The sequence below is a fragment of the Squalius cephalus genome, assembly GCF_949319135.1.
Source record: "Squalius cephalus genome assembly, chromosome: 18".
NCBI lineage: Eukaryota > Metazoa > Chordata > Actinopteri > Cypriniformes > Leuciscidae > Squalius > Squalius cephalus.
The window spans coordinates 16,758,205-16,783,696 of record NC_137139.1 but is presented as its reverse complement, the minus strand read 5'-3'; the positions used below and the strand labels follow the sequence as shown (position 1 = coordinate 16,783,696).

General features: G+C 37.7%; 1 protein-coding gene across 1 annotated transcript in view; it reads right to left on the bottom strand.

Moving 5' to 3' along the window:
* The window catches only part of slco4a1 (solute carrier organic anion transporter family, member 4A1), a 38,782-nt gene extending 21,414 nt beyond the window's left edge, over positions 1 to 17,368 (bottom strand). The window contains exon 1 of the mRNA XM_079848126.1: positions 17,188 to 17,368. The gene's annotated coding sequence lies outside the window, so the exon portion shown is untranslated. The remainder of the gene's footprint in view (positions 1 to 17,187) is intronic.
* Positions 17,369 to 25,492: the final 8,124 nt, after the last annotated feature.

The following is a 25,492-nucleotide window of genomic DNA, read 5'->3' as shown; positions in this document are numbered from 1 at the left end:
TTCTTTGTCTCCCTAATCAAACACACCTGATTCAACTCATCAGCTCATTATCACATGGGTTAATGAGCTTATGAGTTGGATCAGGTGTGTTTGATTAGGGAGACAAAGAAAACGTGCAGTGTTGGGGGTACGCCAGGACAGGTTTGAGAACCACTGCTATAGACAGTACAGTATAGTGCAAGAAAATTGTGATTTAAACTTAAGATAATCATTCTGATAAAACTTTTTTTGAAAACAGTGAATTAAGAATGTGACAATCACAAACCTAATAACTGAAATTGCAAGCACGTTTTCTCCTGCGAATAAAGCTCCATACAACAGGTTCATCTCTCTGAAATTATGGCAAAGCAAGTCAACCTATCAGAGTTGCTGTTATCTTGCACTATCACTGACTGGAGAGCTATAAAAAACAGCTCTGAGGCTCAATACAAAACTCAGTATCAGTAAGGAGATGTCAGTTAAACAGCCTACAGAATCAGATGCTAGAAAAACAAGTGAAAGTTTTGTGAGTTAGCCAGCCCAACACCTTAACCAAAATGTGGTTTTCTAGAAATCAGCCACCAAGTCAATATGCCCCCTTTTTTCTCTCTACCTTCTTCCATGATCTTTCTAGCTTTCGCTGAGCCCTGTCTCACCAGGGCTTTGCTGCATGGACTTGTGGGATGAAGTGATGTGATGGGGCCAGACAAGGGAAGTCTCTGACCCAGCAGAGACATCTCACTACATCCTGCATAGATACGGGTACCGGGTAAAAGCATGCATGCAAACCAGGAAACCATTTTAAATTATTAGCTACAAAACTATGCCAAGTCATTTACACTATACAGTACATATCACCTGACCTGAACCTGTTTGGTTGGATGGATAGATAGATGATTTTCATTTACTACATGTGTGTTGTATATGTAGTTCTCTTGGTATCATGTGTGCAGCAGACTAAATGTCCCATATCTCCAGGGGCTTTTCTCATCATTTAGCTATAAACCTAGGTGTAACCAAGTGGAATGAATGACCTACAGTAGCAGCCAATCAGCTTCTCAGCACTCCAGCTTTCGCCTCTGGCACTGGGCAATGTGGGTTAACAGACTGTCATAACAATGCAGTAACAACATTTGCTTAGATTGCCATGTGACCACATTCAATTCCAGCCTTTGACCCGGACTGTAACATACTGTAAAAGTCTACTCTGGAAAATTACATTTTTTTATTTATAAAAATGTTTAATACAGAAATATTGACTTTTTTTTCCCCTAGTAGAAATTATATATATATATATATACAGTAGTATCGGTTTTCTCTATCAGTGTTTTGGTTTCAAACAACCAGTTCAAACACTAAATTTATTTAGTGTTAATTTAGTATCATTGAGATACTGTTATAGTTTAATTATTTTTTTGTTTTTATTTTTCATTTGAATTTTACTTAAAGGGGTCATATAATGGTACATGCACTTTTACAAGTTGATTGTACTGAAATGTGTGTTGACAGTGCCTGTACACAACCATCATAAAATGATAAAAATCCATCCAGTGTTTTTTTTTTAATCGTCTTATATGTTTTCCCCCATCTGAAATCTAGCCGTTCGATTTTGTGACGTCACAAAATCGACGCCCCTCCCACGATTGTTGATTGACAGCAGCGTTTCAACACAGACCCGCCCTCGCTCGTGAGCGAGCTGTCAATCATAGTCCGCGCGGACCGGCGCAGTCATTGTTGATATGCTGGAGCACTGTCTATGAGCAGAATGGCATCTAAGCGATTGTGGTGTTCTGTTCTTGGGTGTAATAAGAAACACAGCAGTCATTTTGATGTTCCTAAATCCGAACCGCTGAAGACGCAGTGGCTGAGTTGGTTTTCGAAGGGAATATTCCCCACGATCAACGTCAATGCTTTCATGTTTGCGCGAATCATTTCACACACCAGACTGCTTTACAAATGAGGGTCAGTAACGTTATAAACAGGGATGCACATAAGTGGTGCGCAGGTGCGCATGCGCGACCCAATTAAACAATGCGTACCAGATGAATTGCCGCAACCCTCATTTGCGTACCTAAGATTTGATAGGCCTCAGAACGTCAAAATGTCCAAGAAGCAAGCTCCATTAAGCACTTATTTTGGTGTCCCTCCACCTCCAAAGAAATGCCAGACTGAGTCTGAACCGCAAAAGAAGCGCGTGTTCTCTGAAAAGTGGCTGCAGGAGGTCAGTTGGCTTCAGACAAATGTTGAACGCACAGAGATGTGGTGCAAAATATGCCGTGGAAATCCCACTCTGGCGGACAAAACCGGCGCTTTTTATACAGGTACCAAAAATTTCAATCACCCAGCGTTTGATAAACATGCCAATAGCAGAGAGCACCAGAAGATAGTTCAAGCAATTGATAATGAAAACAGAAGCAGCCAGGACCAGAGGCCCAGTGGTCCACTCGACAAATGGAAAGGAAAACTGAATGAAGAACAACATCGGGCACTGTGTAATGTTTTTCTTTTAGCCTTTCACAAAGCGAAACATGGACGTCCCATGCGTTCATATGAGGAAGATATTCCGCTTCTGAAGAGGCTTGGAGTTAATGTCGGGAACGCGTATCATTCTCGAGAAGGGGGGAGCCGCATCATCCAGTGCATCGCACAGACAATAACTTCAGATTTGAGAGAAAAACTGCAAGCAGCTGAATTTTGGGGTGTGCTCTTCGATGGATCCGAAGATATAACAAAAACGGAACAGGAAATCGTGTACATTGTTTCTGTTTCCAGCAACGGACATTTCAGCTCAGATTTCCTTGGATTAATTAATCTTGGCACCAATCGAACAGCACAGGATATAGTGGATGGACTTGAGCAACTGTTCCACGCGTGCAGTTTAACGGAGTGGAAGACAAAGCTGGTCTCGCACGGACGGAGCCGCCATCAACGTTGGAATTTACAACGGGGTCGTTCCAAAATTACGTCAGATGGTGGACATCGGGGATTCCCTTGTGCATATTCTGTGCACCGCCCACACCCTGGAGAACTGCGCCAAGTCGGCTGATCGCGCAGTCCCATACTGTGAGTCATTTAATCAATCCGTAGTCCAGTTGCTAAGATTTTACTTAAAGAAAGGGGGTGCAAAACGGATTGCACAGCTAAAGGTCATATGTGAGGAGAAAGGCATAGCTTTTGCCAAATTAGGAAAGTTTCACAATATCAGATGGTCTGCGTGGAGACAGGAGACTCTTTTGAAAATATGGAGAATGTTACCAGCCATCCAGATTCAAGTGGCAACAAGTGATGACATGAGCCTGAAACATATCTGTACAGAGCGTTTTTGTTGTTTCCTGGCCAACATTCTAGATATTGGAAACATTTTACAGGTCACCTCCCTCAGGTAAGAGAAACTAACAATTGGTGAATGCAAAGAGGAGCTCATGGTTGCTGTTGGACAGTTTACTCTACTGATGGAGAGTGAAGGCAAGTACAGGAAAGAGACTGGGTCACATGCTGATGCTGACAGGGACAAAATCAATGTATTGAGAGCTCTTATTCATGAGTTTGAATGCAGATATGAATCCCTAAAATCATGTGATCAGTTTTTGATTTTTGATCCTACAACTTGGCCTCTTGAAATGAAAGATCTCCACAGTTTTGGCAACACAACTCTCAGTAACATCCTTGAGAAATATGAGGCCAACTTGTTTATTGACAGAGATTCCACTTTAAGAGAGTGGATGCGTTTAAAGCAAGCTGGAAAACGTTTGGCAGCCTCTTCTGTGCATGACCTGGTCAATGTAGTGAAGACAAGCAATCCTGACAGTTACTCCAACATTCAGAAGGTCCTTCTCTTGTCTCTTACACTGCCCTTGAGCAGTGCAGCATGTGAAAGGGGATTTTCACAATTGAATATCATAAAAAACAAGTACAGATCCCGCCTATCGGACTCCCGCCTCTCATGTCTAATGCACATTCTGTTCTCTAAGTTCACCACGGAGACCTTTGACCCGAAAGCAGCTGTTGACTTGTGGATGCAGACAGCTAGTCGCAGGCTGAACCAGGGAGAAAGGAGTAGGCCTGGTGCATCCACATCCACTGCTGTTTGTGAAATAGAGGAAGACAGTCAGAACGAGAGTGAAGATGATAACGATGAAGATGATGATGATGACATTGCGTAAGATAACAGAACCTTCAGTGCTTTAAGATAGTAACTCTAGTAAGCGCTTTAAAGTTGTCATTTCTTTGGTTTTCAGAGTTAGAGAAGCAGATATTTGCACATTTAATTTCCAGAGCTTGAAACAATTATGTTATTTTGAAAGTTACAAGGTTTTAAAGATCAGACATTCTGTTGCACTTCTTCTCTTAATTTTCAGTTGAAATTAAAGTTCATGTGAATCATGTCACATTATCCATGCATCCCTCTAATTTGTTCCTCCCGTGAGGTGGGTTAAGGAAAAAATGCATTTGAAAATGTGAGGACCAAGCAACAACCCCAGGTTCTCCCCTGAGAACAAGACCAAAAATGTTATGTGCACCCCTGGTTATAAAGCTGGTTTTGCTAAGAAGCTGCTCCTGAAAAAGGATCGGTACCAACTATTCGTGTTCCTGCTGCACCTCCAGAAGAAGAAGTGAGTGTAACGTTTTATTAACCTTTATATTAATCTTTATATTAATCTTTGCAAATCGCTAGCATGCTTCACGATGAATGCGGCTAAGGTTTACACTCAGGGTACATTACGGCATGTTTTCTATGTACGACGTTCCCAATATAATTCATAATCCCACATTTATAATGAACAACGCGTTATGGTTATTGTGTTATTATTACAAACGGTGTACGCACAAAACAGAGGGGCGGGGTGAGCAAAGCTCATTATCATTTAAAGACACATGCACTTAAACGGCGTGCTGAAAACAGAGCTGTTTTTGACCAGGTAAAATGAGTGTTTTCTTACAATACTAATGAGCAGAGCCGGACAGTAACGGAGTACATTTACTTGAGTACAGTACTTAAGTACAATTTTGAGGGATCTGTACTTTACTCGAGTATCATTTTTGGGGAGTACTCATGACTTTACTCAAGTACATTTGAGAGGCAAATATTGTACTCTTTACTCCGCTACATTTCTATCCATAACCGTGAGTACCCGTTACTTCTTCTAAAAAAATAATAAATAAAAAAAAAGGAAAAAAGAAAAAGCGAGCGACAGTGCGCGAGAGAGACCGAGTGTGTCTGCGCGCGCGACCGGCTCTCTCTCTCTCTCTCTGCTCGTTATTTCAGTTAAACATGCGCCCTGTCACAAGCGGCAGTTCATCTACTTTACTCACCGATCAAATAAGACTTTGGCGGGACAAAAATTCACTTTGGTGGGCGCTAAAACAAGTTCAATGCAGGAAAATTCATGCGTGAATTTAACTGAGTAGTACATGACCATGCACTCGCACAAATGCCACCACATACAATTTGAACTCGCACATTCTCAATAAAATGGTCGCATATTTGGTCGCAGTCTGGAACCCTGTGATTTGATTGATGAAAAAAAGAGAAACTCACATGTACACACAATTGTTAGCTGAATTTTCTTTTCTGATATTACACATTAATGTAAGCTGAGCATTTGCGTTGATGTTCTTGAGTATGCGGTGTGTTTAACACAGTCGGGTTCATATGTGGGTGCAAAAAATCCATTAAAACTCTAGCAGAGGTTTGTCAGAGCGTTGCCATTGTGCTATTGCCTTGTGGGCAAGTGAAAATGTTAAATAAAGCAGCATGGTAAAAAGATGAAAATGACTTGATTTTACTTTCAATTTCTTTACATTCTCCAAGGTATTAACTAGGGGTGGAACGGTAGGCTACATGTATTCGTATTGAACCGAATCGGTACGGGCGTCACGGTTCGGTACATGAATTTACACGGAGAATACGGTATAAAAATAAATAAAACTCGCGTGCAAATTAATTAATGTAATGCGGAACTACTGTTAGATACGCGGGTTCTTTAGGGACACCTAATCTGTAGCCCCGCCTTAAGCTAGGTTTGTTTATACCTTCTTATACTGTCTATGGTTTATACTTTCGCCTGCCTCCGCAGCGCGAGCCTCCGCTGACCGTGCGCGCGCCTCCCCAAATGGACGAGGCATTTATACTTAGCGCTCGCCGGTGTATAAACGACAGGGTGCGACAGGGTGTAATTGTCCTCTAAACCATCAGGAATCAGCGGTTTGAAGTAAGGTAGGCTACACTCGTGAATGTTTATTTTAGTAAAACAACACTTTAGTACACCAAAACCACACAGCAAAATAATCGTGTAAAGCAGTAAACCAGATTATTCCTTGTGACATTAGAAAAAAAAAAATGGATATGCGAACGTAACCTACAACTAAATTAACGTTATCTTACATAATTTCTAAACATTTTTATTTAGTTTTGTGAACATAAAACATGGCCATTTATTTTTATTTAAAGGGCTGATGTCTGCTATTGTAGGCTCATTTTGTCAATGTAAGCAACTAATTTAGACGCAAGAACTGGGTGCCGGTGCTGTGAGATGTACATGCTCGGCCAGATTCGGCTCGAAGTCGTGCGTCTTCGGATGCGGAGCCGTGCGCTAAAAGCCGTGCACTGCACACCCCAAGCAAAATGTGGCCTTGCACACCCAACGCGCATGACAGCCCACACCACAATGACGACATTTTTGCCGCGCGCACCCTCGCGCTCGTGCGTCCGCACATAAATAAGAGATGCTTTATTTTCAGTTTTATAGCTGATTGTCTTATTTTGTTTACATCTTACTTTACACACTTCAGGGCAGGCTGTTGCAGCTAGCTCAGGGGAGAGACTGTATGACACTAGGTGGTACAGCCTGAGACATGCACAATAAAAAAAAAATTGCCTTCTGCATTTTTGTTTTGCTTTTCCCTCCATTGTACCGAACTCGTACCGAACCGTGATGTCTGAACTGAGGTATGAACCGAACAGTGACTTCTGTGTACCGTTCCACCCCTAGTATTAACATTAACATTTTTCATAACTCCATGTAGGACGTTTCTGTACATAAATGTAAGCACTATGGCAGTAGTAATGCAATATTTAGAAAATGTACTCTTGTACTCTTGGTACTCAAGTACTTTTAAAAACAAGTACTTCAGTACTTTTACTTAAGTAGACATCTGACTGTAGTACTTTTACTTGTACTTGAGTAAAATTTAGCAAGGGGTATCTGTACTTTTACTCAAGTAATGAAGCTGTGTACTTTGTCCGCCTCTGCTAATGAGGATTTTTAATAAAAGTATATTACAAACTTTTAATTTAGACCCTAAAGAATCATATTAGCTTGTACAAAAATGACATTATATGACCCCTTTAAAGTTTTAGTAATTTTTATTTTTTTTTCTACAGTATATCATTTTGATTGATTTTTGAAAATTTTTTAGTTATTTTAGGACATCATGTTAGACTAAATGACAATGAGCAATGTTATCTAAAGCCCTGTTTGTTGAATAGAGTGTAATGACACCTTTGCAATTTATAAGCAGCTGAAAAAAGCACATATGTCAGGGTATGTCAAAACATCTCAAGGACCCCAAAAACACCTTAGACCCATAAGGGTTAAACAGGCCCCGATGATGAATTATGAAAGACCGCTGGATTGATAAGCTCAGACGGTATCGGTTCTGCTGTCGGTACTGGAAAAATTAAGAAAGTACACGTGCTATTTATTATTGCTATAAAGACATTATCTTGCAAATTTAATATCGCCAGCCACTTCTATAATAATATTGAACCATTTGTCTGTGATGCATTTTTGCAAATAGCAGTCAGGAGAGAGAGAGATTTCTCTCACGCGGAGCCACAGCGCACACAACACGACAGCCCCTGCTTAATGAGTGACGATGGAGGACAGAACTAAACATTCAAACGTAGCCTGGTTACACTTTAGATCTGTGATATTAGTCTGATTTTATATTAGATTTCGATTTTGGCTTCCAATGAAGATATTTGAGGTAAAACCATTAAAAACTATAGCTGCATTCTGTCTTGCGTTTAACGTCAAAATGCAGTCTATACTGTTGCTAAATTGTGGGATGCATTTGATAATAAAAAGCTTAAAAGCACCAAAATCGACACAATAGATGCTGTTTGTTTTGTTAAAGCATTGCTTTTTCTTTTGCTATAGATATTTATTTTACATTTCAAAATATAAAGCAATATTAATAATGTTCTAAAATGTTTTCCTTTTTTTAATATAACAAAAAGAACCGATAATAATACTGTTAAAGTACCGGATTGATAAGCAGTATCGGTAAGAGTAGTAATACCGTTAAAACCTTAAAAATACACATCCCTAGTCAGTACAGAGAATTACAAAATGAGAAGGATGTGGGTTTCCAATTTAGTAGAAGCTGAAGTGTCTCACAGCATATCACCACAGACACCACAACTTCTTTCCATCATTCAGATCTTATAAACGCACAGTCATCATTACCAGACCCTCACAAGCAGCAACAGACCTTTTCTATAGATACAAGACCACACTTCCTGACATCATCTCTGAATTACAAAAATTATTGTTATTAATAGGGAGATATTGATTTTATATAGATTTTTCAATATAATAACTGCCAATTTTCATACATCATAATAGGAAGTGCAGCAAGGTAAGGTATAAGCTTAAATCATATTTAATACCACTGTGATATCAATGAAACATCTGAAAAAAAGAAGTTGCAAAATAAAGTCTTTTTTCACAGACTTTTCAGTTATTAAAGGTGCTCTAAGCGATGTCGGGTGACATTCTCACTTCGAAGTATTGTCAAAGAAAACGGAGGCTAGCTCGACCCTCCCTCCTCCTCATCCCATCCCAATTCATTCTTGTCGGTTATTGGCTGGAACACTGTTATGTTTCGTGGTCCAGGCTGGGCCAGTTTGTTTTTCTTGCCGTTTGTGGAGCCTGGGCTGTCTACAGAGACCGCATTTTTTTACAGTGTGTTCAGGGGACAGGCAGCTAGCGGATAGTGAGGAGATGTTTGCTGGAAGTGACAAAAAAAGTTTGGGCCTAAAAAATGCATGACATCACTTAGAGCACCTTTAATATTGTAAATCTAGCATTTTTTTTATAGTTTCATTTTTAAAAACTTTAATGTTCATTTAATAACACTATGCTAACTGACCAAAATCTAGTTAACGCCCCTGGTGATACTTTGAGCAAAAAAGTTTCATGTTGTGTCGTGCCTCCTTTTTTGATGCTATCATAGTAGTGCCCCAAGCACTCCCATTCAAAAGGCAATTTGACCGAAAATGAAAATACGGTCAAACTTAAAAGTGCCGTTTCCATTCTAATTATGCTTTTAAACGAAAGTTTGCCTCGGGTAGATTAACAAAAAGACCCTAGGTTGCATTTTGGCGAGAGTTACCCTTTAAGAACCTGATAACTAAAATTGCAAGCATGTTTTCTCCAGCGAATAAAGCTCCATACAACAGGTTCATCTCTCTGAAATTATGGCAAAGCTGATCAACCTATTGCTGTTATCCTGCACTATCACTGACTGGAGAGCTATAAAAACCAGCCCATACTGAGGCACAATACAAAACTCAGTATCAGTAAGGAGATGTCAGTTAAACAGCCTACAGAATCAGATGCTAGAAAAACAAGTGAACGTTTTGTGAGTTAGCCAGCCCAACACCTTAACCAAAATGTGGTTTTCTAGAAATCAGCCACCAAGTCAATATGCCCCCCTTTTTTTTCTCTACCTTCTTCCATGATCTTTCTAGCTTTCGCTGAGCCCTGTCTCACCAGGGCTTTGCTGCATGGCCTTGTGGGATGAAGTGATGTGATGGGGCCAGACAAGGGAAGTCTCTGACCCAGCAGAGACATCTCACTACATCCTGCATAGATACGGGTACCGGGTAAAAGCATGCATGCAAACCAGGAAACCATTTTAAATTATTAGCTACAAAACTATGCCAAGTCCTTTACACTATACAGTACATATCACCTGACCTGAACCTGTTTGGTTGGATGGATAGATAGATGATTTTCATTTACTACATGTGTGTTGTATATGTAGTTCTCTTGGTATCATGTGTGCAGCAGACTAAATGTCCCATATCTCCAGGGGCTTTTCTCATCATTTAGCTATAAACCTAGGTGTAACCAAGTGGAATGAATGACCTACAGTAGCAGCCAATCAGCTTCTCAGCACTCCAGGTTTCGCCTCTGGCACTGGGCAATGTGGGTTAACAGACTGTCATAACAATACAGTAACATCATTTGCTTAGATTGCCATGTGACCACATTCAATTCAAGCCTTTGGCCGGAATTGGCCCGGACTGTAACATACTGTAAAAGTCTACTCTGGAAAATGTAATTTTTTATTTATTTAATTTTCAATACAGAAATATTTACTTGTTTTTTGTTTTCCTATTAGAAATTATATATATATATATATATATATATATATATATATATATATATATATATATATATATACACACACAGTAGTATCGGTTTTCTCTATCAGTGTTTTGTCAGTAGGTTTCAAACAACCAGTTCATACATTTATTTAGTGTAAATTTAGTATCATTGAGATACTGTTATAGTTTAATTTTTTTTTTTTTTTTTTTCATTTGAATTTTACTTAAAGTTTTAGTAATTTTGTTATAATTTAACTATAAAAAAAATAGTTTAAATTTTCATTCACTAACAGATTCCATTATGGCAACAGAAGACTATATCAGTTGCTTATACAGATCCGCTGGTTCTGATTTAACTGGAAAGTTTGGTTTGTTGTTATTACTGACTAAAAAAGCTATATTATATATTAGAATATTCTAGAATTATTTGATATTACTCTATATTATAGCCAATGACAGTGAGCTACAGTTGAGAAATTAGTATCAGATGACATGTCAGTAAAGAGAATTACAAAAGGAGAAGGACTTTCTTCAAAAGTAGAATTGGGTTTCCAATTTAGTAGAAGCTGAAGTGTCTCACAGCATATCACCACAGACACCACAACTTCTTTCCATCATTCAGATCTTATAAACGCACAGTCATCATTACCAGACCTTCACAAGCAGCAACAGACCTTTTCTATAGTTACAAGACCACACTTCCTGACATCATCTCTGAATTACAAAAATTATTGTTACTGATAGGTAGATATTGATTTAAATATAACAACTGCAAATTATCATATCCTCATAAGAAGTGCAGCAAGGTATAAGCTTATATCATAATTAATACCACTGTGATATCAATGAAACATCTGAAAAAAGAAGTTGCAAAATAGAGTATTTTTTCACAGACTTTTCAGTTATTAATATTGTAAATCTAGCATTTTTTCATAGTTTCATTTTAAAAAACTTTAATGTTCATTTATAACACTATGCTAACTAACTGACCAAAATCTAGTTAACGCTACTGTGTGGGTGTATTAAATACAATGGCCGAGGGAGTGACGCACTTTGACATCTTTCTCTCTTCTGACCACTGTTAATCAATCTCACCTATTTTTTTTTCCTGTGTGTGTGTTTAGTAAAAGAAATAAAACACCAGGTTTGATGTGCTTGTTTGTAGGGATGCACAATTTGCTTATATTTTTTATAATAATAATTTGAGCTTATAAACTAATATGACTACTAATAATTATTGTGATTATTATTAATTGTTAACATTTGATTGTTAACATGTAACAGGACTCTAGGACTATAAATCATTAGAAAGGTCTGGAGGTATGCAAAATGCATGTCCATGTTTTTAATTTGAAATATGAAAAAAAAAAAACTCCAGTACATTTCTGTACACTGGAGAAAAACATTTTCATCCATTATCATATAATTTATCATATACATTTCTTTGGAGAAAATGATTATTTTTCCTATTTTTTACCCAAAATAGTGTGGAGTGAGCATTACCGAGCACTAAACACACATCTGTTTCATTCATACTGGAAGCCGGAGGGCGCCCTCACGCAGAAATTCCACATATGCCTAAGAGAAGTCATTATTATTTTTTTGCCTCACAGAAGTAAACTAATTTATGACATTCCAGGAAAACCCTAATGTGGACTAAGGCAAAGCCTTCTTGGGTCTTTTCATAATATTAAAATGTATTTATAATGCAAACGCATTGCTAATCAACATAGCCTTTATCACTGTAAATAAATACTATAAAATAATATATTGTCTACCTAATTCTATGACAAGAAGCCACATCAGTTCACGAAAAGGAAGTTATTTCAAACATATGAAATGAGTTTGGAGTAAAAGCATGTTATTAAATGTTGTCTTTTGTTGGATAACAGGTTTATGAACGCTTCGCACATTCGCATGACAAGTTTTGGAAGATGCACATTCAAATGCACATTATAAGCGACTCAAACTTGCAGTGAGATCCAGTCAGATGAAGATGTGATGGATAAAAATGCTTTTATTTTTATAAAGAATAAAATGAATAATAAAAATATAAAAACAATGAATATTTAGATACATCTGTAAGTAATAATCAGCATTTAATAGTAAGTAACAAAGTAACAATAAACAAGTTTAAAAGTATCATTCTTTCCAACATTTCTTATTTGTATATTCAAAATATATTTAAAACAATCTCATAAAATTATTAAATACAATTCAAATTTTTCCATGTAAATTATTTAATTTGACTGGTAACAGCCCTATAGTGTCTTATTTTTCTAAGTGAATTTATTGATCAAATTTAAGAATTTAAAATGAACGGGCATATATGTATATTTACATCTGCATATATCACAAATATATGACAGAAAAGCTGATAGAAAACTGATGAGAATATTGCTTCAGAATAAATTATATTTACAACACAAATATCCTATTTTTTCCAGACAAGCAACTTTTTTTATGCGGACAATTGAATGACCGATTTACTTGCACATGACAAGGCTTAATGTCGAGCCCTGATATATATACCAAGCAAAAAAGTACATTTCTAGCCCTGAACAATAATAATCATAGCCAATATTTTTTTTCTTTTACACCATACACCACAGTGCTTTCAGAGATAGAGCAGCATTTACAACTGATCACAGAGCCGCTCTTCACTAAGTGCATATATTTATTGAATTAAAAATGTAAAGAAAAAAAAAGAAAAAATCTGATCGCACTGAGCCAATTTGTGATTTCAGTTTAATTTTGATTAATCATGCAGCCGTACTTATAATACACATATTAATGCCTTATTCAGCATGACCATATTCTACATCCCTTAACCTGACCTATTAAACATAACCACTACAACAACTAATTTACTTACTATATCAATAAGCAGTAATAAGGAATTTATTGAGGGAAAACCCCTAGTTAATAGTGAATATGTGTTCCCTCATCAAATAAGCAGTAATTAGGGGTGTATTGAGGGAAAACCCCTAGTAGGCCTAGTGAATGAATACTGTATGTGTTCCATCTAATGTGTTAATCTAAAATTTCCATTCATCACCACTATAGAAATGTACCATGCATCTATGTCGACTTCCACTTCTGTGAACCCTGGAAACGTGTTATGGCTCCTTGACAGTGTCTTTTCATAATGACTAAAAGGCTGAAAGGTAAAAAGCTGATTACCAGTGGTCATACAGTCTAAACTGGTTTACAGATTAATAGAGGAGGTAGTATAGTGGGAGGAGGAGGGGCACAAAGAGTCAATAGGGATTTCAAATTAATTTAATCTCTTAGTTGCATCACATTCGCAATATGTCAGGCGATTCATATTTCACTTAATCATTACTGTTGGAAGATGGAGGAGAAGAGTGTGTTCAAGGCTTGAAGTGCTTGAAGAGTGACTGTGATAAAGGGTAATCATATAACTGACTATGAACTATTTATCAACATCAAAATTTGAATGTAGAAAGGAGAGTGCTGTAACATTTTACTAACTATAAATATTTCCAAATATTTTAAATACTTTGTACAATAAGTCACATTTCTGAAACTTCAAAACTAAGTTCAGTATTTTTTTAAAAAAAACAATTACCGCAATGGTCAAAACTGATTTAAGTCATTTTGAATTTATATGCTGAAGATTTATTGAAGATATGCTGGCCTGAAGGAAACATTGTATACAGCATCAGCACTAGATCCTCGTTTTAAGGCCCTTCCCTTCTTGTCTGAAGAGGATCGTGACATAATGTAATGGAAATAATGTTTTCGGTTTATTTTGATCAGAACTTGCAGATGGTATTTTCTTTGTGATCATTTATTATCATTATATTTTAAATGTCATTTTAAATTATTTTATCTTTAAGCAACTAGGAACTGATGGTGTTTGCGGTGAACTCCTTGGGTCCTCCTGATGATGTAAGAGATGCAGAAGCCCCCACATCGCAAAGAAGCCAAAAACATCTGCACTGATGGATCTCCTTGGACCAGTCTACAAAGCAGCGGCCCCAGCATCAAAGAAAACTCTCATTGAAATTGTAAAGAGGGAAGTGGCAAGGTACAGGGAAGTGAAACCAGTCCTTCTCTCTGAAAACCCACTAATCTGGTGGAAGATGCATGCAGAAGAGTATCCTCTATTAGCACAACAAGCAAAGCGATATCTCTGTGTGCCTGAAACAAGTGTTCCTGCGGAGAGAGTTTTTTCAACTGCTGGTGATGTAATCACAGCGCAAATGAGCTGCCTTAAGTCAGACCATGTTGACCAGCTATTCTTCTTGCTGAAAAATTTGGCAATAAAAAATTGTTGTAGGACCGTTATATTTATGAACAGTTAGTATGTTTGGGTTAGGGTTAGCAGACAAGGGCTCTGAGCGTGTTTTAAAATTTGTTTTATTTCTTAAACGTTTCAAGGTGTTAATGAATTTCAGGTGTTTTTTTACAGTAATGAGCATTGTGCAGTTTGTGCTAATTACCTTGTGTGCACTGTATGTGCATATTTATGAATTCTTGTTAAAGAACTGTTAGTTATGTATTCAGTTAGTATGTATACGCAATGTCCAGAGACAAGGGCTTTATGAGCTGTTTTTTCAATGTTGCACATTTACAAAATTGTTTTTTTTTTACAGTAATGTGCACTGGACAGTTTGTGCCTACATTGTGTGCATTCATTGTATGTGCATATTTATTATTTAAATCTGTTACAATGTTTGTTACTCAAAGTAAAAGTAAAAATGAATTAAACATAATTGTGTGGGCCCTGTTAATGCAAATGTGTATTTCAGTATATAGCTAAGAAGGAGGGTTTCAGTTATCAGCATTTATATTGAAATATGGATTCCATGTCTACAAAATTAACATTTTAAATAAAATACTGAAAACTAATCGATATTGAATCGAATCGAAATCGAATCGAAACTATATAAATAAGAATCGAACCGAATCGCCAAATTGTTTGCAATAGCCAGCCCTAATTCTTAGAATGTTATTATTTTGGTTTCCCAAAAATGACCAAATAATAAGAGGATAGTTTACCCCAAAATTAAAATTCTGTCATCATTTACTTAAACATGTATGAGATTCTTTGTTCAGTTGCTGGTTAGAAAAAAATACTATGGAAGTCAATGGGGGAACAAACTGTTTGGTTACCAATATATTCTTCAAAATATCTTACATTTACATTTACTCATTTAGCAGACGCCTTTGTCCAAAGCGACTTACAAATGAGGACTAAATTAAGCGAGTCATCTTGAAGAGACAAAAACAACTCAAGAAGTGCTCAAGATACAAAGTTCAGGCATTGTTCAGAGTAGCATTAGCCAGACAAGGGAGAATTAAAGGAAAAGGAAAGAATTTTGTTTTTGTTTTTTAATGAGGTTAAGTGCTCACAGAAGAGATGAGTTTTCAGTTGTCTTTTGAATGTTATCAGGGATACTGCATTCCGGATGAGGGTGGGAAGATCATTCCACCAGGATGGAACTGTGAATGAGAATCTTATTTTGTGTTCAACAGAAAAAAGAAACTCATTCATGTTTAAAACAACTTGAGGAATCATTTTCCAAGACTTTTCCAGGACATTTTCAATTTCACTACGTTGGGAATAAAAGACAAGGATTGCCATATATATTCCCTCTCTCCATTAAATATTTAAAAGACATACAGTTTATGGCCATTACTATTATTAACCATTAACTATAAAATCAATTAATATGAGCCATTTAAATAGGCTAGTTTATTTAACTATAATATGAAAATAAAAATATTAAATAAAGTCAATGAATTATTATATATATAAGTATATAATACATTAAAATATTATCATGTAGCCTTTAAAAAATGACTAGGCCTACTTCTGAAGAAAAATTGGTTATTGTACAAAAAAAAAAAAAAAAAAAAAAAAAAATTCAGCATCGACTTGGTACCAAACTACCGGTAGTTTTTTCATTTTCCATGTGATTTCCAGGACTGGAAAATAAGTGGATTTGAATACTTAATCCCAATTACCAGTCATTCATGTTACACAGTACTGTTATGTCGTTTAAATACCACATACGAACAATATGACCCATAACACGGATGTTTTCACGTTGCATCGTTGTTCGAGAACACAAGAAAGCAGAATTATTTTAGTGGATAGTGATGGGAATTCCGGCTCATCTCGGCGAATCGATTCTTTCGAACAGTTCGTTTCAAAAACGATTTAACGGTTCTATGCGTCACCAACATAGTCCAGTTTAAACGAGCCAAGATTCGACATAAAATAACGTTTTGTTCGTGATTCGGACATCGCACAATTTTGTCCTCAAATATCTGAACATGGTTGCGCTGTTCAGAGGAACAAACGGTTAGAAATACACTGTATAGTGGCGCTCCCTTGGTAAAGCTTGTTGATCATTAAACATCACGCTGTTAACATAGACAATTTGCCATTCACTGTAGGTTTCGTGACATAACACTTCACAAATCACCGCTGGTCGATTGCAAAAAAAGATACTGTTAAACGCTATAACAATAATAGCTATATTTTAGGATGCCCATGCCTCATGAAGTGCGGTTTGTGTTTATGATCATGTGCCTCCGCACTGGCATACTGGAGACATGTGGAGGAAATACGCAGTCCAGACTCATTTATGAGTCTTTGTCGTCTGCACTGCACTAATGTCTGAGCGTTTTATCAGCCATATGGCTCGCTGTGGTTTGGTATACTGTCTGGCCAGTGCTGCTTTACTGTATCCTATACCCAGTTATAGTTAATCTCACATGGTGTTCTTCATTCATCCCTGTCTCAACATGGAAATGTCATGAAAGCTACTCACGTTGTCACGCTACTGAGGATTTAGACGACTTCTCCATTTCAGACAGATCTGTCAATGCATTTCACGTTCGCGAGCATTAGTTTGTCTCTCCGTAAATCCACGAAAAAACGTTTAGGTTGAAGATGTTATAGAATGTTCAGCTTTCGGATTAAGCAGCGTTCACCCAATGAGAATCCGCCCCCCATGGCGTTATGCTGCTGGACCAATAGGTGTCATCCGCCCAAACGGCTGCTAAGTCTGACAACTGTCTTTACCGCGCTTATAAGCTGCAGCATCGAGCATCCTCGGTTAACCAGCAGGTTTGGTTTGACTCTTATGCACGCAGTTTCATGTCATTCGTGTTTTTAAATGGTGAATTAAAAAGGTTTAAACACTAAAACCTAAAAAAAGTATTATTATTTTCCACTTGTTTCACATCAGTGACCTCTAATTCCTTTTAATTTGAGTGTTGAACTCAAATGTTGTTGCTTATTTCCTTAGGTTCGTGACCTGTTTATGTGGTCTAAGAGAGACATCTCTACTCTTTTGTGGTTTCAATTCTCTTGCTTTTTTCAGGAAGTGAGCTATTCTCAGTGTTTATATATATATATATGTGACATGATGCAAGAAGGTGAAGGTTTGACTGGTTGGAGAATGTTGTCTGAGTTTTTCCATCAATATCTAGTTTGCATTGCAGAGGGGGAAAAAGAATGTAAGGGATTTTAGTTTTATTAGCAATAGCAGCATTGTAGGCTACCACTGACAGGCAGGGGTGCAAAATACAAATACAGGATATAATTGTTAGCTGAAAGGCATGGACCTATATAATCAAACAAACCAAAACTAAAACCAAAGAGCATAGTGCATCCCCGCTGATAGGACAACTAAAATAATGGGTTTGTATGTGGCTGAAAAATAAAAAATATATGCACAATATACTGTATGTTGACAAATAGAGCTAAAATATTTGATTTTGATCGTTTCTTTCAGCATGAATCGCATCCTTCGAAGGCCGTATTCAAAGCCGATTGCGTCACAGCAGCGCGTTGAAGGCTCCTTCAAATGCGGCCGTGAAATGCATCCTTTGTTTCCCGAGCAATAAAGGATACAACAGTTGGATCCTTCGCAGCCTTGCAAACCCCATGAATTCATTGCATGCTAGTAACAACAGGATTTTTTTTGGAGTGAAATTGCCGGATTACACTTTTTAAATGCAAGTAGACTACTGGGTTTCAAGTTATTCGAATATCTAATGATACAAATTTAAAAATAAATATAGCTACACGTATCAATTATCAGGGTTCAAGCATTCTTTAAGGCCTTTAAAAGCATATGCATAAAAAAGGTATTATGTTTTATTTAGCAAGCCTGTAACCACCTAGAGATGGAAAATGTCATTTATAGCCAATACAGGCAATTTACTATGGAACATCTGTTTTTTAAAGCTTTTTGACAGTTAGCCTATAATGCCACCTATTGTCAGATCTCCATAAAAGTTTGCATGCTTGTGTAGAATCATGTTGCATATGTTCATCTGATTTCGTGAAGTTTTTAGTTTTCGTTTAAGATTTATACGTTTTTTGGGTATATTATGCCATGCCCATTTTTAAATGACCATGTTATAGCTATCCAAAGGCTATAGTCATGGCCGGCCTAAGCCTTTATGGGACTCTAAGCAGAATTTTATGTGGGGGCCCATGGTGTCACCAATATGACTGACTATTGTCAGTGCTTGATTATTCACAGACTACAAAACACACCCATTATCAATTTTATTAGTTGTAGCTGTGTTGCTTACATCATGTCTGGCAGCTGGCATGTTTTTACCCTTCTACGGTTTCAATTGTAACAGTAGCAAACCCACAAGAGTGGCCAGGTCTAAATTTGCACTTTAATATTCAAAGTCTTACAGTATTAAGTGGTATACTCAATGTGGTGTACTAAATAAACCAGCAAACAATGCATTTACTGTAAACTAGTTAACCACTTAAATTGCTTTTGGTAAAAATAAAAATAAAATAAAAAAAATACGAGCAAATGTGCAGAACAATTAACTAAATAACTTTAAATAAACAGTATCTTATTGTATATAAAAAATAATTTCATTACAAAACGGACAATATTAAATTAAATACTTAATTAATACATAAAATGAACAGATCATATGGCCCTGTAACAAGATAACAATAATAAATGTATTAACATTAAAGGGTTCACCCATGAAAATTCTCTCATTATTTACTCTCCATGTATCAATTTATTTCTTCTGCTGAACACAAAAGAAGATATTTTGACGAATGTGTAACCAAACAGTTGATGGACCCCATTGATTTCCATAGTATTTATTTTTTTCCTATATGGAAGTGTCGTGGATATTTTCCCTAAACCTAACTCCTGGGGCGTCTGCACTCGACACCCACCTGATCTTAATATCTCTGGCGTCTACACTCGACACCAATACCTTAAACTCTCTGGCGTCTGCTCTCGACACCAATACCTTAAACTCTCTGGCGTCTGCTCTCGACACCAATACCTTAACTCTCTGGCTCTTGCGTCTTCAGTCGACAACTGGCCGAGTTTCTAACTAACTTGCTTCCCTAAACTAGCTTCCTGCGCAGGAATAAATCGACAAACAGACCTGCAAATGTCCTTTAAATGCTTTAATCACGGCCAGGAGATCTTCCCGAGCAGTTCTCAGGGAATCTCTCCCAAGAAGCAAGGCCGGAGGATCTCAGACAAATTCCATTGAGAATCCCACCGAAAAACACATATACAACAGTTTGTATAGAATCAAGAAAACAAATAAGACTAACATGTCACCTTCAATATGATTGGTTCAATTGGTTCAAAAGCCCCAACCTTTTCCCTCTGTCACTGGCATAAGCAAACTCTGATTACTTATCACAAGGTTTTTGCGAACTAGTCATGTCTAGTTTCAGTTCCCCTTTCTGTATTAATACCCATAGACATACACTCAAAGTCACAAGTTTTTCCCCAAAGAGTTTGGAAACATTAAAAGCATATGAATGTTATTCCTGCAAGAAAAACAAATGTTAGTTAATTTTAGATTAGTTAGATTAATTTAAAGTTGATTAATTAAAATCCACCACAGAAGTCAATGGGGACCAGCAACTGTTTGGTTACATTCTTCAAAATATCCTATTTTGTGTTCAGCAGAAGAACGAAATTGATACATGGAGAGTGAGTAAATAATGGCAGAATTTTGGGGTGAACTATCCCTTTAACTATCCATATACTATAGGCTCCTGTTCCGCTTCTAACAAAGTGACAGACGCAACTGATAACTTTCACTTTAGACATAACCAACTATGTAAACCCTGTGTGTATTTGACATGTATTTGCACAATCAGACGCAATTTAAGTCCAGTAATCGGGCGCTGTTTGACAGGTTTTTAGTGTGCGTGCGCTCGGTGCTCAGAAAAAAAAAAACACATGTCAGAACAGCACGCGAATGAAATGTTTAACTGGCAAGGCTTTAAAGCAAATGCAAATAATAAACTTTTGTGATTGTGAATAAGTGCAGTGTCCCGTGAGTCCCGTTTGGGGGCCCCCTAGCAGTTGCTTAGTTCACGTATTCATACTTTGCAGTCACGTGACTACCACGGATACCTGGCGGGCAACAAGCGGGTATTTTCAACGTTGAGTCCTGTAGTTCCAGGACTTTCTAGTAGCTATCAAGTCTGTTAGCGAGCTAGCTGCATAACTATGGACTAGGATTAACTCCAAGGTAGCTAAATTGTGTAAAGCAGACAAGTTTTTTTTTTTAAAGATAATCGAGCAGTAATAATTCCTCCGTAAATAATCTAACGTTAGCTCTACTGTTGGGTCATCTCTGGTTCTCATTGAAAACCATAGATATCGCAAACCTCAAAACAACCTATCACACACTTCTGTTATTGTTAGCAAAAGACGACAGCTGTTACTGTGCGTTCACACCGCCACCGGCGAGAGCGTCAAAGTGCCTGGAAATCATTCATTTTCAATGAATTTTACCGCTCTCGCCGGCGGCGGTGTGAACGTACAGTTAGACTCATAACACAAACAGCTGAGCTGACTTGCCGAACCAGCTGGTGAATACTGGTGGTGTTGATTGACAAAACTACAGTAACTTAAAGACACGATTAATTACATGATCATACACCCATTGTATTCAAACAAATGTTGAAATTACCTTTGATGGTAATTTGCACAGACGTGTATACTGTGAAGGTTGCTTATCTCATCTGCGGTTAGTGCATCCAATTGCACAACAACTATCTGGCATGTCGTTTACACCTCAAAACACCAACTTTTGTATAGTAAAACTGGCGACGTCCTGGCAAGATCCTTTATTAGTGTACTGGGTTTCGTTGCTGGAGAACGACGTTTAATTAAAATGAGGTCTAGGGTTGAATACTGTGCAAATGTAAAAACAACAGGCGCCCCAGTGCAATAGCTTTTGGGCCAAATCACAATAATAATTCACCTTCTTGTTTGTAGAATGATGTGGTTCACTTCATGAACTTATTCCTAGCGTCACAGTTAGGTGAAGAATGTGCAGACCATTGATTCAAGCCTAAATCAAGATTAAATCTACAAGTACACTGAAAAACATAATTTATTGGATTATTGGCAGAGACACAAGTACAGTATAGCTTGATGACATCCAAAGAGCGTAGGAGGCCACCCTGGGCTAGAGTGTCAAGGGCACAAAAGAGGCAGCCAACAAAGAAACTATCAGTTCAGTTGAGATGGCCAGCATTCTTGAAACTGACAGTCTTAGTCACAACCAACTCTTTGAGGAGGAAAATCTTTCGTTTTCAGATCCAGCCCCATCAAGTTCTGAGAGCGATCAAGACAGTACACCCATGATCAGAGAACAACTTACAGAATGGGCATGTGTGTTTCAAAGTAAACATAATGCTGTGAATGCTCTCTTAAACATCCTTAAATAACATGGACATGAAGAACTTCCATACTGCAAGGACACTCTTTGGAAACGAGAACCACTATAAACTTTTTACCAAAGATGGTGTTGAGAGTGTAAAGTTTATTGTGGCAGATCAGCTCTGAAAGACTAATCCAGGATGGTCCGACCTGAGGAGGCAGACTCTTAAACATCCAAGTAAGATGTGTTACCTGAGATGCTCCAGCAAAAGCTATGGTCAAGTGTGTAAAGCAGTTTTCTGGATACTGGGTGTGATAGATGCAACCAGAGGGGATCCTGGGATGGTCGGATGATATATCCTGAAACATATAACCTGACCATGAGGACAGATGAATCATTCAAGGAGTGCTGGCAACCTGAACACCATCAAGAAGAGCATATCTCACCCTTCTCTGTCCTCCCGATTGACATGATCAAATCCTTCCCCATAGATTATATTCACCAGAGCTGTCTTAGGGTAATGAAAAAGTTGCTGCTTTTGTGAAGCTGAAAATAAGCATCAAATTGGAGAAGAAATGTTATTTAACTGATTCTGAATGTATAGCATGGTTGTTGGTGTCAGACGGGCTGGTCTGAGTATTTCAGAAACTGTTGATCTACAGGGATTTTCACACACAACCATCTCTAGGGTTTACAGAGAATGGTCCAAAAAAGAGAAAATATCCAGTGAGCAGCAGTTATGTAGGCGCAACTGCCTTGTTTCAGAGGAGAATGGGCAGACTGATTCCAGCTGATAGAAAACAACCTTGTTACAACCGAGGTCTGCAGAGGAGCATCTCTGAACAACACACAACACATTAAACCTTGAAGCAGATGGGCTACAGCAGAAGAACACACTGGTGCCACTCCTGTCAGCTAAGAACAGGAAATGGAAGCTACAATTCACACAGGCTCACCAAAATTGGACAATAGAAGATTGGAAAAACGTTGCGTGGTCTGAGTCTCAGTTTCTGCTGCAACATTCATCCATTTGAAAGCATGAATCCATCCTGCCTTGCATCAATGGTTCCGGCTGCTGGTGGTGGTATAATGGTGTGAGGATATTTTCTTGGCACACTTTGGGCCTCTTAGGACACACTTTGGGCCTCTTAGGACACACTGAGCATCATTTAAGCGCCACAGCCAGTATTGAACTGAGTATTGTTGCTATCCATGTCCATCCCTTTATGACCACAGTGTACACATCTTCTGATGGCTACTTCCAGCAAGATAACACACCGTCATAAAGCACAAATCATCTCAAACTGGTTTCTTTAAACTGGTTACCCAAATGGCCTCCACAGTCTCCAGATCTCAATCCAATAGAGCACCTTTGGGATGTGGTGGAACAGGAGATTCGCATCATGGATGTGCCAGCCTGATCTCACGGCAATTCGTACGAATTCTACGAGGTGGCTAATTCGTACGAATTCATACGACCTCACTCGTACGAATTCGTACGATTTTTGCTAAATCGTACATATTTTACGAATTGCCCAATTCGTATGAATTCATACGAATGACCTACCCCTGACCCCACCCCTAAACCTACCCATCACGTGGGTTTAGACAAATCGTACAAATTCGTACGAGTGAGGTCATACGAATTTGTACGAATTAGCCACTTTTTTATCACTCGTACGAATTGGTCGTGAGATAGTGTTGGATGTGCAGCCAACAAATATGCAACAATTGGTTGATGCTATCATGTCAATATGGACCAAAATCTCTGAGGAATGTTTCTTGTTGAATCTATGCCACAATAATTAAGGCAGTTCTAAAGTCAAAAGGGGGTCCAATCCAATACTAGCTAGGTGTACCTAATAAAGTGGCCAGTTTATTTGTTAAGTGTTTTTTTTTTATTATTAATTTAAGACTGTCATAACAAAGAGAGACAATAGCCGTTTCTCAATATGCGTTCTTGTCTGTACTTGTGTTCTTGTGGACTTGTGAAACGTCATCAGTTGCTGCCCTAGTACTGTTCCAATTCAAAGTTCACATCTAGCCAAGTCCAGTTCAAATCCCCGGATGTGTTCTTGACCCGCCTCTTTTACCGAGGATGCATTGAGAGGTGACTTGTGCGAACTTGAGACAGCCAGGTATCCCAGAATGCATCTCACACCAACCAGCAAGTGTCAATAGCAGAGGAGAAACCCCGCGTAATTTAAAAATACTGCTATAATTGTGTCACGAAATGTAGTTTTAAGAGTATTTCAGGCGAGAATGTAGTTGTTTAAAGATCAAATCTTTGGTTTATTTATAAAGATAGCGCCTATTTGAAAATTTGATCTGACGTTTTCGGAGTTGTGAGAACCAGGCAATCGGACGCTCGGCGCTCGTACCCCGCTGAAAACAGCCTTTCCTCGGCTAGTGCTGCTGACTTGCTGCTGGCTCGGATGTCTCTAGTCTAGTGGTTTAACATGAGATATAAATCGTCTTGTGTATATCTAACGGGCGATTTATTTATTTTATTTGTATCATTAATCTATAATTTGTTCCCTGGCAAAACATTTTAGCTGAGGGCAAAGTGAAGTTTCATAGCTTTATTTAACGTTAGTCTATTTAACTTAACGTTGTAGCCTAGAGAGCTGACTTATGTTTGACTGAATCGTTGGCTTTATTATTGTATAGCTTCTTATACCTTTTAGGCTACTTATACTTTTAGAATGGCTATTATTAATCATTAAAACTGACATTTAACAAAAAAAGGTTATGTCATTTTATTTTATATATTTAAAACATATAAAATATTTTATTATAGCCTACATGTTGCCTACATTCTCTTCATTGTATAATAAAATTAAATGACACAACCCTGTCTCTTTTTGCTAAATGTTAGTTTTAATGATCAATATTATAATGTTTTTTTTTATTCATCATATTTTTAAAATGAAAACAAAAAGAGTCAGGGTTGTGTTTTATATTTCGTGATGTTATAAATATGCAGTGAAGATAATCAATTGCGTTGCCTGAACCACATTTGTGTGGCCATTATGTTTAAGATTTTTTTTAATGAAAATGAAAAGAGGCAGAGTGGTGGTTTATAATATATTTTGTTTTATTCGTAGCCTAGATATAGCCTACATAAAGAGATAACCGGAGTAGCCAGAGCGAGCCGAGTGACACTATCAAGTAGCCTACACCGCTGTTCTGTTCCATTTCAGAATTATCGGACTTGCGCCCTCCCGTCCTCGGGAGTTCGTTCTCCTGAGTCGAACTTGTCAAGTCCGAACTACCAAGGACTCAAGTTCGAACTTTGCGTACTTGGTATTGAGAAACGGCTATTATCTTACCTTATAGGCCTAGCTTTTTTTTCTTTTTTTTTTTTTTTGTGAGCAAAGTGCAAGTTTAAGATTATTCTTATTGTGAACATAGGAGTAGCCTATTTTGCGATTGTTG